This window comes from Octodon degus, unplaced genomic scaffold, assembly GCF_000260255.1.
Source record: "Octodon degus isolate 3935 unplaced genomic scaffold, OctDeg1.0 scaffold00047, whole genome shotgun sequence".
NCBI classification, from domain to species: Eukaryota; Metazoa; Chordata; class Mammalia; order Rodentia; family Octodontidae; genus Octodon; species Octodon degus.
The window spans coordinates 14259040-14273303 of NW_004524623.1; the positions used below are offsets into that span (position 1 = coordinate 14259040).

Consider the following 14264-nt stretch of genomic DNA (forward strand, 5'->3'; position numbering starts at 1 on the left):
AACTCCAGCAACCTGAGGCTGACAGCTTTGTGGAAGCAGCCACTTAAAGGCCTGAGCTAGGGCCAGGCCCCCTAAAGTGGATCTTTCTTTCCTTCATCCCATTTTCTTTTCATTTAGCTTTTCTTATTTCTCCTCCTCAGAGACAGGAGTTCATGCTACCCCCAGGAGTTCACATGCGGTTCTGGGTAATGTATTCCCAGGTGTTCTATATTTTTTGTTCTCCTCATTATTAAACTCAGTCCTGCTGATATTTATTAGCTATTGCTCTTATAAAGGAATTATGCGGGTATATGTGGTTACTTCTCTGAACTTCTGATACTATAATGTTGCTTTTTTTCTCTTGGTAGGAATAGAATAATATGACCTGCAAGTAATAATTTTTCCTTTTAATATGTGAAAATATTCCTTGTTAGGACTAAGAAAGAACACTGAAGGTTAAGATAGGGAGGGAGTGGTATAAAATAAGGACTGCTTTATCATCAGTTACTACTTAGAAGTCTAGGCACAGTACACAGCTTTTTTTTTTTTTTTTTTTTTTTTTCCTTTTCAGGCTTATCCTAGTTAGGGAAGAGTTGCCCTTTCAAAATTTATGTTGCTAGATATTTTCAGTGGCAATAGTATATATTTTAGGTTTGTGGATTACCACTAGCGGGTGTTTTTTGTTTGGTATATTTGACTCTGAGTCATTTTATTCTTCCGAGCCCTTATTTTCTGATTCCTTGGTGCCGATTAGGAAGTGGTTTATTTGCTAAATCTCTGCACCTAAGCTTCATGAATGCACAAACCTAGCAGATGATAAAAGACCAAGAGAGGAAAAGGTTATAGTTGAATAAAGCACTAGGTGAAACTTTCCTGTAAAATTTTACCCTTCTAGCTTCATTCAATACTGTAAAAATCAATTTATGTTTTCATCTTAAAGAGTCAATTTTATTTTTTGGATTAAAAAAAATTATCCAGTCATTTGGTACAGGGTCTTACTGTGCAGCCCAGCCTCAGTGATCTTCCTGTCAGCCTCCCCAGCTCTGGGATTACGGGTGTGTGTAACCAGGCCCATCCAGGTTTCGGCAGCCAGCATGCCGTAGGGTACCAGAGCTTGAACCTGGGTCCTTGCACTTGCCAGTCAGGTGCTTAGACTGCCGAGCTGTCTCCCCAGCCCAAGAGTCAATTTTGAAAATTTGACTTTTCCCAACTATTTTTATGTCTGAATGCTCTTTATTCTATTAATTCATATTAATACTACATGATGACTGAGTTTATTTGGGGAAGCTGGCACATGCACCAAACTCTTTATACATTTAACCATATTTTTCTTAAAAATCCTTAAAATATAAAAGTACTTTTATGTGCTGAGCTAGCTGCAATCAGAAAACAACTTGCTGGTGCAGTTTAGAGTTCTAGTGTGCTTTATCTTCACTTTGCAACTTAACTTTCAAGTTTTCCTTTCTGTTTGTCAGGTTAAGTCCATGACCTTTGTCCTTGAGGGAGCAGTCTGGCTCTCTGAATCATTAGGGCTCTGACCACCAAGGGCAAATTTGCGGACAGCTTTTCGCTGGGCTGCGTCGCCTTGTTTAAATAGCCAGACACCTGCTAGGCAAGCCCTGCGCATGTGAGCGGCTGTGTGTGCTCCTTCCTCTAGGATTTGCGGAGCTGGAGCACAAAGAGAGCGATTGTTACCCAATAAGCGGGAGTCACACACTTCTACCAATCGCCTTAGGAGGGCTGGTTACCATGGAATCCACCATCTGTTCACTCCCTGCCGCTGGAATGTGATTACCCTTGCCAGGCTGGGGACACGGTGAGCGCTGAGCCGGCTGGGGTGCTGAGGGCGTAGGGTCTGCGATGGGCTAGGGCACCGCAAGGCGAGTGAAGGCAGCAGGTCTGTGACTTCGGGCCAGGGGACAGACACCACTCCCAAGGGTGAGTACCCGTGCCCGCCGTGGCCGGCTCTCAGCCCCTATGCAGGGCTTTCTCTCCATGCAGTCGGAGGAGACCCACCTCCGGCTTCCACGCGTGTCTCATGTTGGCCTTAAGCGGTGCTACGGTGCGCCGCACCATCACATCTGTGTTGAGAAATGAAAGAATTACCCATTCATCTTTTAAAAAAATGTTTTTTTCCTGTCTGTGAAATTGTTTTATGACCTCTGCAAGTGGCAAAGAGACTGTCATTTTCAGCCGTGTCTCAGAAGGAGTGTATGGAGGGCATGCTTGCTGAAAAATGCCCAGCACCACAACGTGTTCAGTGCCTGGCCTTATTATTTGAAAAAGATCTCTCAGGTCAGGGACGTTGTAGGTTACAGTTTAATTCATGACTGTCTGGCTGCACATGACGGGCGACCATTACTAGGTCGTGTTGAAATGTGATGTTTATGCAGTTTTATTTTGCAATATCTCGCACAAGTTTCAAGGGCCCCGAGCATGTGGAAACAATGTGACGGGCGCCCGGATAAAGGAAGAGGCAAACTAGGAAGGTGGCCTCGGTTTCAAGGGCTCCCTTTGTTTTTCTGTTTCAACAGCCCCTTAAAATGTGTGCCGCATATTGTGAGCAGAAGGAGGAGATCTGGGTCCTAACAAATGGATGACTGACATTTTTCTGGGTAGCCCAGAGGTTGGTAGCTCAAACAAGGGACGACTATGTCTTTTGTAAGGCAGCATTGTCTACCCTTCCCCAGAACTGTGCCCTGAAATAGCAGAGTGGCGGGCAGAAAGAGCACCGCCTGCACTCAGGGTGCTGCTTTTGTGTAAGTTGTGCTGCTGTCGCGTCCCTGCCCCGGGAGTCACACCGGGGCTGCCATTTTCCTCGGTGGGGGCGGGGCTGGCAGGGTGGCTTTGCGTCTTGGACACGCGTGTGCGCAGCCCTGAGGCCAGCCCAGAGCCCCAGGGGCACATTGCCAAGAGTCCTTCATTGTGTGGGGTTTTAAAAAACGATGCTATAAAATTAAATCACCTCACACTGGCCGAGGACTCCCGTTCATACTTCAAGAATAGGTTTCTAGGCCTGGTGGTTATTTGCGGATTCTTGGCCTTAATTGTGGTTGACTTATAAAATTCTTATTAATAAGCAGAACTATATTAATTACATGCTGTTTGTAAGAAAGATTTTTTTTCAGTAATAGACATGTGCCTGCCTTAAGATTTGCTTAACGCCATTTGAAATATTTTCAAGATAATCTTGTACTAGTGGGATAAAATTTGCACTCTGAAGATCAGTCATTCACAGGCTTCATGAGGTTCGGGAGGAAGTGAGCTAATTTAACAAGCATCGTGTGTTCGCATGGCTCGCTTTACCATGCGTCCTCTTGAAACCCGTAACAGCATTTGAATGACTGGGTGTGAAAGTGTGACCCTTGTGCCTAAGATGTGGTTACTCAGGTGCCTGAGGTGGGCCAAACAAATCTGTATGCTTCTCAAATTCTGGAGTGCTTGCCAGTGTGCTTGCTATTTTCCCTGTGAGTTACTAAGATCAGTGACTTACTGAGTTAAATCACAGGATTCCCGAGTTACTGACTTAAAGTTCTGGGATTGCATTTTCAGGTGAGTGTTACGCTAGATTCCTAGCATTTTATGGCAGTTGGCAGGAATGTAGTCATATTTACTCAAAAGTATTTGATTAATAAGCTTGTTTGAGTTTCCAGAGGAGCAAGTAGTTAAACTACAGAGTTGTTCAAAGGCTTTGTTCCTTTGGCCACCGACTAGAAACTGGGTGATGTTGAGGGTCACCCCTTATTGGAATCCAGGTCAAGAGGAGTAAGGTGGCAGGCACCATCCCAGAGCAGTGTGAGCCCAACCAGTGTCACCAGGGACAGAGTGCATGTCCCACTCCTGTCCCCACTCCTGCAGAGGTGGGTTGGGATCCGGGGAGATGTTCACCCCCTTTCATGAGAAACCCTGCTGGGAGCAGCTTCTGGGTCAGGAGCTGAGCGTGTGTGGCAAGCGCCAGTCTGTGTGGTCATGACTGGCCATCTAGATCTCTCCACGACACCCACAGAGGGGCGGGGCCAGTGTCACCGAAGTCTTCTCCTGAGGCTGGTTGCCTTTCAGTCCTTTGATGCAATTTAAGACTACGCTGAATTACAAGCATATATTTATGATGGTAAGGTGCAGGTAACAAATACGGAATTCTAACAAATGCACCATGTGTCTGGAGTACTTTGGGGGACGCAGATCATTAGCTGCCAGAATAGACAGCCCATTACTCACTGGGAGATCAGCTCAGCCCCTGCCTTTCTGCCTCCTTGTCTGATGCCCCACGCCCAGCAGCTGCCTGGCCTGGCTTCCACTCCTGACAGCCCTGGTTCACGCCACATGCCTTTATTGGATGTTTCATTGGCTCATTCTGCCTGACTCCTTTCTGCCCCTTTTGAGTACAGACTTGTAATCCATTCTTCTGAGGCGGACTCTTCTGGGCCACTGTGCACTTGGGACCCTTGAGTGGCTGCGGGGATGGAGCCCTGGATTTGGAGCCGGATCTGTGGCCGCCCCCTTGCCACTACTGTGTGTTCTCAGAACCCAGACACGTTCTTCGCGGCTCTCAAGAATGAATGGAGTGAAGCTGGCTGTGTCTCGCCCTCCCCCAGAACACTGTGTTGTCATGACTGCAGTTACGCTTAGACTGTATGTCTAATCTGTCTAATTGGATGCATCAGCACAACTGTGTGCTATGCGCTGTGCGCCGTGCGGACCTAGAGGAAGGGAACCCTATAAGGCATGTGCGCCAGCGGTGTCAACTCTCACCAAGGCTGTGGCTCAAACACGTGGCAAGGGGGAGTTTCTCTCTCTGTGCAGCAGAGTGGCATAGTGGCAGCTGTCTCTTCCGTGTTGTCCTCTTCTGTTTTTATCACCACTCCTGTGCTTCTGTAGCACTGAAAGCAAACTCTTCTTCAATTGGCAAGGATGTGTCGATGCTGTGGATCACAGGACGCTGTGCGGATGGCACTCGCCCTTCTGTCCGTGGGTTGCCCTCGGATAGTTCGGTGGGGTTGCCGAGGGTGTCTAGCAGCACCTTGTTCTTAGAAGAGATCTGTACAATTAACCCCCACTCTGAGGAGCTAATTCTTCTTTTGTAACACATGTTTTGAATTGCTGGCTTCCCTCATAGGTACTTCCTTCCTTCCTTCCTTTCCTTCCTCCTGGTCTGCCCAATTTCCTGGACCTGAACTCTGAATAGCGAAATAATGGCACAGTGTATTTACATAAGGCCAACAGGCTGGACCTATTGGATTCTTTGGCCCCTACTATCCATCACTAAACACTGGTTTTCACACTTCATATAAAGATCCTTATCTGAACAGAATGATTTGATTTTAAACTTGATTTTAGAGAAGAATCCAAGGCCCATCGTGATGAAGGAATTCTTTCCAGGCATGAAACCTGACTTGCAGAAACAGCTGATACTGTGTGTGGCCTGCTGGGCGCACGGACACAAGCAAGGTCACCCAGCTCCACACTGTTGCCCTGACGAGGAGCGCAGCATGGAGCTATCACCCTACGATTCCAGAGATAGAAGTCTCAGTGACTCTTGAGAGAGTCTAGCTCTGAGGGGTGGTTTCCTCAAGAATCACACTCATCGGAAAGAGATGTCTTGTTGTACATTCCTAACCCTTTAAAAATCACAGCTCCCAGCCCAGCCAGATGCCTGTGGGCTTGGGGGCAGGCCCTCTCTTCCTTATGGCCTGCAAATAGCGCAGAGGTGGCGAGGAGGTGGCTTGGCCGTTGTTGGAGCCTAGAGCCGGGGTTGGGGCAGAGCCAAGGCAGACAGCTGAAGGCTGACTGTGGCTCCGCCGGGGGCATGCACCTGTCACATGGGGCGGATGTTCCAGTGTGCACAGTGCTGATGCACAGCCATGCCCAGCTGCCCGCCTTCCCATTCCTCATGGTACAGCCCTTGCCCACCATGCGGTCCACCGGAACAGGATCACCTTGCTACGGTTCTGTGGAGACCATACTGTCATCATTGTCAGCCTTCGATTCCTTCGGCAAATCCTCACTGAGTGTTGACTGTGTGCTGCCGCTGCTGCAGGTCTGGAGAATGCGGTGCCGAACCTCAAGGGAGGTCTTTAGTGTGATCCACAGTGTAGAGGGGACATAGCTGGGTAGAGGAGACATAACTGGGTGGAGGAGACGTAACTGCGTAGAGGGGGAATAACTGGGTAGAGGAGACATAACTGGTAGAGGGGGCATAACTGGCAGAGGGGACATAACTGGCAGAGGGGACATAACTGGGTAAAGGGGACATAACTAGGTAGAGGGGATGTAAGTGGGTAGAAGGGACGTAACTGGGGTTATGTAGGACTCCTGGGGTTGGTGTGGGTATGAAAGAGGTCATTGCAGAGCTAGTGGCACTAAAAGAGTGGTGCCAACTGGGCTGTGCCCCAAGGGCAGGAGCAGTCACCAAGGGTAAAACCCGAGAACTTTTAGTCATTCAGCAGCCCTGCCCTTCTGGATTCCGGATGCCAACAAGAGTGAGGGCAGGGCTTGTGCCTGCGCAGTGCTCACTCCATCAGTCAGTGTGTGCGGCAGGGGTAGGGCAGGGGCTGGTGTGAGGCTAGGGCCGGGGGCATCTGGGGCCTGGCTGGTGCTGGCTGCACTGGCAAAGTCAGAGCTGAGTCAGGACAGGCTCATGGACAGGAGCGCGTGGACCGAGTTGTGGGGGGTCCTTCTCTGTGCCTCATGAGGGTTGGAGGTCCTGCGGGTAGTTTTAAAGATTTAGGGGAGTAGATCTTTTATAGTGTAAAAGGTTAATAGGCTGCTAAATGGTGGAAACACAGGAGGGAGCGACACTAGGCAGCCAGAATTCTCCATCTTTTCCATCATCTGCTTCATCAACAGCCAGGAGACATTCCCTCTGGCGTCACCCCCACAACGCAGCCACCTCACATCGTCTGCTTGGTACTTAGACTCTCCAGTCAGCACAGAAAGTGGAATTTGCTTAGTCAAGACCTTCCTTGAGAAATCTCTTAGGAAGGCACAGCTTGGAGAGCAGCCCGCTCATTCACCCCAACACTCGTGCGTGCGTGTGTGTGTGTGTGTGTGTGTGTGTGGTTCCCGATCGTGCGTGTGTGTGTGTGTGTGTGTGTGTGGATGTATGTCCCTATGTGCATCTGCACGTGCTCTTGTGTGCGTGTGTTTCCCCATGACTAGAAGCGATTGCTGCCTCTTGGCTTGGGCATGAGGTAACATAACGCTTGCTCTCAGTAAAAGGCTGTTCTTGAGGGACTGCAGCCATGCTCAAGGCCCAGCATGTGGAGGGCGCATACTCAGAGTCCTGCGTGAACCAGGAGGGCTGGGTCTCGGCTGGGTCGCCGTCTCTGTCTCTCCCTCCAGAGCACACCACCACGCAGATTAGGTGCTGAAGTATGTGGAGTCCGGATCCAGCAGGAGCAGGTGCACTTCTGAGCGGGCTGTGGAGTCGTGGCGCGTGCGCACTGTTGTTTTGCACCTGCTTTGTACACGCCAGACCCTGGAAGCTGTGTGTACCATCCCATCTAGCCCTTGGATAAGACGGATCTAGCCTCCCTGAACAAATAGAATCTGCTAGGAAATAACATATTAATTCCGAATTCTGTAGCTATGAAGTGATGAGTCAGTATAGGAAGCATCGTCTATCTGTTAAGGTTTGAGCTGATGTTTCCAGCTTTTGCGCTCAGTTTCATAGTTAGAAGACCGTTGCATTCACCTAGGCAACATCGTAATAATGAGAGACTTATTATTACAGTAGCAGAGAAGATACAGGTGGGAGATTCAAATGAGTTACTGTCTTTCAGAAGCCCTTCGGTGATTAGAAATCATCAAAGAACAAGAATAGTTTGTAAAGAAGCAGCACAAATTCTAATACATTTCCCAACTTTGACACAGCTAGTGATCAAAGAAATACACTATTCTACTTATATTGGCAGAAGTTTCTGAAGTGCTTATATTAGGGATTAAAGACTATTTCAGATTTATATCTCAGATGACCATGTCCACCAATAGGCTTATGGGGAAGGCAGTGCATGTACTTTTTAAATCTTAGAGAACATGCTGTTGCAAGGAAAAGGGGCCTGTGATAACTTAAAAGGAAAGAGGGCCATGTTGAAATAAATACAGAGGAACCAGGAGCAGGGAGTGGCTCCAGGCCCCAGAGGGTGGGGGCTGTGCCCTGTCTCTGTGGGTGGCTGAGCTGTCAACCCAGCTACCCATCCAGGAGCTTCCTGCCTCATATGCAGCTGCCTGAGCATGGCAGCAAAAAGCTGCCCCAAATCCGAGGGGACCCCTCCCTGTCCGTGCCAGCAGACATGCAGGTCCACCTCCTCCTTCTCCTCCTCCGGAGAGCCTCCCGGGCCATGCTTGGGTCAGGTAGGTTTTGTGAGCTGTAGCCACGGGGCCCTGAGGGGACCTCATCTCTAGCACGATACAGAGACACACACCTGCTGCTATAGGTATCAGAAGCTTTGTGGGGTTTTTTTTTTTCCTTTATACTTTCTCTGTAGATTTTAAGTGACTAAGAAAAGGTAGACTAATATGAACTTGGAGACAAATGAAAATCTGGTAGGGAAGGTGAACCTGTCCCAAGGAACAGTGACCAATATAGGCTAGTTTGTTTTTGTGTTGTAGGCATAAAGTGGTAGTAAAAACTTCAGCATAGCTTTCTTGATAATTAGACTATTTTAAAAGTGGAATGGTTTGTTCAAAAGATATTTTCTTGCTAGGGAGATAGCTCAGCACCATAAGCGCCTGCCTGTCAAGTGCAAGGTCCTGAGTTCAATCCCCAATCCCCTCCCCCGAAAAATAGTATTTTCTTATCACAGATTGCACCCAAATAGAAATTAAAAATTAGGAAAAGTAGAACATGGTTATAATCCCAGCACTTTGGGAAACTGAGGCAGGAGGATTGTAAATTCTAGTCCAGCCTGCGCAACTTAGCAATTCAGTAAGACCTTGTCTCAATAAAATGAAAAGGTGTGGAAGTGTAGTTTAAGGTGAAGATCCTAGATTCATTCTCTAGTACTGAGAAGGGAAAAAAAAAAAGTTAATACCTATAGTAGATACTGTAGAAGAGACCCATCAGGTAGGTGTGGAGAACTAAATGTCTCCAAAATTCCTTCCCAGTGCTGACATTCTATTAGGAAAGAAAAATTTACTCTGGAAAGAGGGTTTATACAATGCTTAATTAAATGTTGGGGAAGATTTTACACAAGTTACATTTCTTGTGTGAAAGAGATGTAGACATATTCAAGAGCTGTCCAAATCTGCAGAGCTAAGTGGGAGGCAATAAATTTGAGCCCTATCTTGAAGGCAGGGTTTGGATTATGTGAGGGAACTTATTCTGAGTTTAGTTAATGGTTGGTACTAAGGTAGAATTAAAATTCAGCTCATGAGCTTTTATCTCAGGATAAGAGACAGTGCTAGGGAGCTTCCCATTACTGTAACAATTACCTCAGATGACTTAGGAGAAAGGAGGAAAGGTTCATGTAGGCTCACAGCGTCAGAGATTTCAGTACATGGTTGTCCTCCTTGGCTTTGGGCCTGTGGTGAGGCAGGACGTCATGGCGGGAGCCAGAGGTAGCGGAAGCACCTTACCTCATGACAGCCAGGAGGCAGAGAGAGGCCCCGTGTCCCCTTCTGGGGCCCGCCTTCCTATGACCAGAGACTGCAAATAGGAACCACCTGCCAGTGGTGCCCCAGGCTGGGGACTACACCTTTGACACGTGGGGGACAGCTACCCAAACCTCAGCTATAAGCAGGCAGAGGCCTTGTTCATGTCCATTCTCCAGTGGAACAGTGGGGAGCTTGCAAGGAGCAAAGAAGTTAAGAGAGATGCTTGTTGTGACTCTGTCTCTGAGCTTAGCCGTATTCTGGGAAAGAACTGTAGGCCAATTGGTAGAGGCCTGTGTGTTTTGATAGTTATGTTAAACTGTGGTAGAAATACATATAAACTGTATTATAAATTAACTTGTGTTAAAGGACCTTGTGTGTGTGTGTGTGTGTGTGTGTGTGTGTGTGTGTGTGGTTCCCCATCATTGTGTTAGAGTGAAATGATATTAAAGATATAGTTTATTTTCATTAGAAAAAGACATTGACAATGAAGGACCATTTTGTAGTGAAAAAAATATATATATACAAAATAGGATAGATATACAGCTACTTTTTCTTGGTTCAATGAGAAGAAAGGTTTGTACTAATAGTGTTTAGACAAGATATCATGTCTGCATTTTGTCCTCTGAATAAGTACTACAAACACAACAATATGCAATGTATTAATTATTGTAACTGCCCTACTAACCTGTTTGAAACTGTTTCACTGCTATTTTTTCTCATTAAAATGAATAAAAAAATTTTTAAAAAATCCTTAAAGTGTAGCTAAGAAACTCCAGGTTAAAAACTCTTCTTTTTTGCCTATGAAGGAATCCTTCAAACAACTCTTATACTGTGATTGTTTGGGGTCCCCTGCTTAGGTTACTTCTTAGTAGAAGGAGATGGGTAATATTTTGTTGCATCTTCCATAATGAAAGACAAGAAATCTGTCTGTCTGTCTGTCTGTCTGTCTGTCTGTCTGTCTGTCTATCTGTTCCTAACACTGGGACCCAAACTGAAATAATACACAAATAAATGATTCCACACACCCTCTCCAAAAGGAAAAGAAAAAGACGTTGATGCCATAAAGGGTAAGCTGATCTCAGGATTTAAATTTAGGTTAGCACTTTGTTAAATCTTATTTTTTCTCCTTTTCAAACATGGAATAGTATCATAGTATCATCAGTATTACAACAGCTATAATACACAGCTCTTCCTTGAGTTGCATTTCTACTTTCTGATCATTGTGTACATGAGTGTGTTCTAAGCTCATTCTGAAGAGCATGTCCTACGTGCAGTTGTGGCCATCTGGGGCCCTGAGGAGAAGGGAGTCCCTACTGCTGTCTTGGTGTTAGTCACATGTGTTGGTACCCCGCTGTGTGGAGCTTCCCTTTCCAGAGTGATGCCCATCCTCGGAATTGTCGGGCCCTCTTCCTTTAGAAAGAGCTGTGACCAGCAGTGACCAAGCCAGTGATTGGCTGCCCAAATGCACAGAGGCTTTGGATAGGGCTGATTGGGTCTAGCTGTTACCTGGCACGGAGCATGCACCTCTGATGTCAGGAAATATTGAGTCGCTTGGCCCGGCGGACATAGAAAGGAGCAGGCCAGGAGTCCTTTGGTTTAAAGCCGACTTTTCTCCTGCCCCTCTCCCATTTCTTCTAGCTGCCCAGGAGTAGAATACCCTTCTGGAAAGGCTAACAGCCCATTGCTGGAGAATGCTGGTAGAGCAGGGAAGGACGGGGAGCTGGCCCAGCATTCCTAGTGGCTGACAGATCTAGTGGTGTCCTCTCGCCTCAAAGTCCGATGGATTTATTTCATGCACTGAGCATTTAATTTATCTCTGCCCGGTGCTGAGCTAGAGCCGTGAAGGTGCCGCCTCACTCTCAATAGCTTCCCTTTGGTAAGTTCAGTGCATAACGCAAGGTCATAAAAGCATTCAAGAATGCGTGCCAGGTGCTGTGATTGTGCAGAGAAGAAGGATTCGTGCCTAGGCCGGGGAATAAGAAAAATGTCACCTTGGAGACAGCTCTGGCCAGACCTTGAGGGTAAGGCGAGACCTGCCAGGTGGTGAAGGGCACTTCATATCAAGGAACAGTGTACCCAAGAGAGCGAGAACTGTACCAAAGGTAATTCGTGTTCAGAATAAGGAAGTTGGTGGAACTGGTGTGGGGAGCCGAGCAGCTACGATTTGTAAGGTACACAGCACCAGGTCCCCTAGACTAAGGCATGGCTCGTGGGGGTGGGGGGCTGGGTTCTGTGCAGAGAGTGGCTGGGACTTGGAAGCTGGTGGGCAGTGGGGTCCCATTGTGCTGGGGAGGCGCCTGGGCAGCCTGGCGCAGCAAGGCCCAGGGTGGTGGGGTGTGGGAGAGAGTGGGCGAGCACCCCTAGAGACAGTGGCACTGAGTGCAGGAGGAAAGACTGAGATGCCCCGGGGAGCAGCTCCGCCTGGACCTGGGGACAGACTGGCTGCGTGGACAGGAGTGGAGAGCGGGAGTGTCTGAAACCCATCAGGCCATGCTTCATTTCCCATCGGGTTCATTTATGTACAGAATCTGTGTTTTACAGCTTCGACAACTAATGCCACAGCCATGGAATAGTCTCAGTGTGGTAAGCTATATTGTCTCCCCTTTTGTAAAATAGAAAATATAATAATGTAAGGCAAAGGATGAAATTTTAAAAGCAGCTCCAAGTTTTTCTTCTAGATCAACTTTCCAACACTTGCTACCCTGTACTGGTGTTTTTTTTGTTTGTTTGTTTTGTTTTGTTTTTTTTGTGGAACCAGGGATTGAACTCAGGCCCTTGCACTTGTTAGGGAAGAGCTTATTCTATTGAGCCATCTCCCCGGCCCCTCTGTACTGTGTTAAAAGTGTTGCCTGTCAACAAGTGACCGGGTCCTTGCTGCAGGGCGGAAGTAGAACATAGAGTAGGGTTTATCTGAATTCATAGCAAGATGTGGACAATGTATCTGTGTCATATATATGGCTCTAATGAGGGTGTGTGTGTGTGTGTGTGTGTGTGTAGACAGCGAGATAGACTTACTGACTCACTGACTGAGACTGTGTGTATTTATAATTCAGCGCCTTTGCACCAAGCTTTATCTCAGGCCTTTTTTGTTGTAATTTTTGTAGAAAATTTGAACTAAGGTCTAACAAAGTCTGGGCTTGAATTTGCAATCTCATTGCCTTAACTCCACAGTGCTGGGATGATCGGTGTCTTAGTTACTTTTCTCTTATTGCTGAGACAGAGTACCCCGATGTGCAACATTAAGGTGGAAAGGTTTGTTTAGCTGTCAGTTTGTAGAGGTTTCAGTCCATAATCGACTGGCTCCAAGGCAGAGCGGCGTGATGAGGGGCGACAGTTCATCGCGGCAGAAGATAGCAAAAGCAGCAAGAGCAAAAGAGGGGGAACAAGCCTCCTTTCCTCCCCCACATCATAAGCAGGCCACCCGCCCTCAGGTGGGCATAGCACTCACCCCATCTCTGCACCCTCCTCCTGCAGAGGACGAGGATGTTTACAGCGAGGACCCCGACTCCCTGCTGAGTTGCTTAAGCTTCTAAACTTGTCAAGTTGACACCAGGAATAGCCATTACACGGAGCAATAATATGTATTTGTCTTTTGGAAGAGGAAGTGTAAAGTCTATCTAATGAGTTAACTAGTTACATAATTTCAGTTTTAGCACAGGCACTGAAGTACTATGTGTGGAGCTGAGAGATGACTATAGGATGCTGAAATCCTGCAAGGATTTAGAAAAATTGGGTAGGTCTTCAGTGCATGAAGTATATGAAGACAAGTCTATTTTTATCACTACCATGAATTATATACAATCCATTCTAAAAAGGATTGAAAATGAGCCAACAATGGCCCGCGCCCAGGCTGCACAATGCCACCAGCAGCCGGGAGGAGGCGGTAAGGGGAGGCGCGAGCCGAGCTGGTACCGCACACGCCGACTCCTGTGGCAGCTGTAGTGAGTGCAGCTGTTGCAAGGACCCGCCCAGAGCTGGGCCTCCTGTCGCCCCGTGACCAGGTCAGCGGCTATGTGGTCTGTGTGTATCAGTCAAAAGCCATCCTGCTGTGCTCGGTTTTTCGCTGTATCTCATACATACAAAGCACAGACTACGTGTTAGACAACTGCTTATTTTATTGCTGAGGATTCTCGCCTGCAGCAGAGTCCTTGTCTCAAAAATAAGAAAGGGTTGGAGATAGAGTTCAGTGTGAAGGCCCTGGGTTCAATCCCAGTACGACACATGCATGTGTGCACGCACGCGCGCACACACACACACACACACACACTCTCCCATTCACATTATAGGCAGATTTTCCGGGGCGTAGGACTTCATAGCCCTGACCCCTGCAGTGTCCTTTGGGCTGCGCTGGGCTATGACCTCGGTTCTCCCCCAGCTGAACCAGGAACTGTGGCCCTTCCATCCCAGCTTTTGGCTCAGCGCAGAATCCCTGCCAACACTGGGGCCGCCGAACCACACTGACCCTCATGAGGAAAAGGCAGAGGCATGAATGCAGACTGGCCTGACGGTTGGGTGTCATGGTGTCAAGGTCGATGACAAGGAGCAGCGCGGTCAGCCAAGGCTGGGCAGGCCACATTGCCTGTGCCGCCGCCGCCGCTGCTGGGGGCACGCGCTCCACTGGGGAGCTGCCTTCTCCACAGTCCCTGCCTGGCTCCCCCAGCAGGGCTGGGCACTGTCTGGGTTCTCTTTGC

General features: G+C 47.9%; 1 protein-coding gene across 5 annotated transcripts in view; it reads left to right on the forward strand.

Moving 5' to 3' along the window:
* The window catches only part of Fgd4 (FYVE, RhoGEF and PH domain containing 4), a 232783-nt gene that overhangs the window by 99702 nt on the left and 118817 nt on the right, over positions 1–14264 (forward strand). The window contains exon 1 of one of the 5 annotated variants that reach the window (XM_023716288.1): positions 141–185. The exons of 2 other annotated variants lie outside the window; for them this stretch is intronic. The gene's annotated coding sequence lies outside the window, so the exon portion shown is untranslated. Of the gene's footprint in view, positions 1–140; positions 186–1823; positions 1918–2717; positions 2739–14264 lie in introns of those variants that run through there. 2 more of the 5 variants (XM_004632225.3, XM_023716289.1) reach the window with 2 other exon arrangements.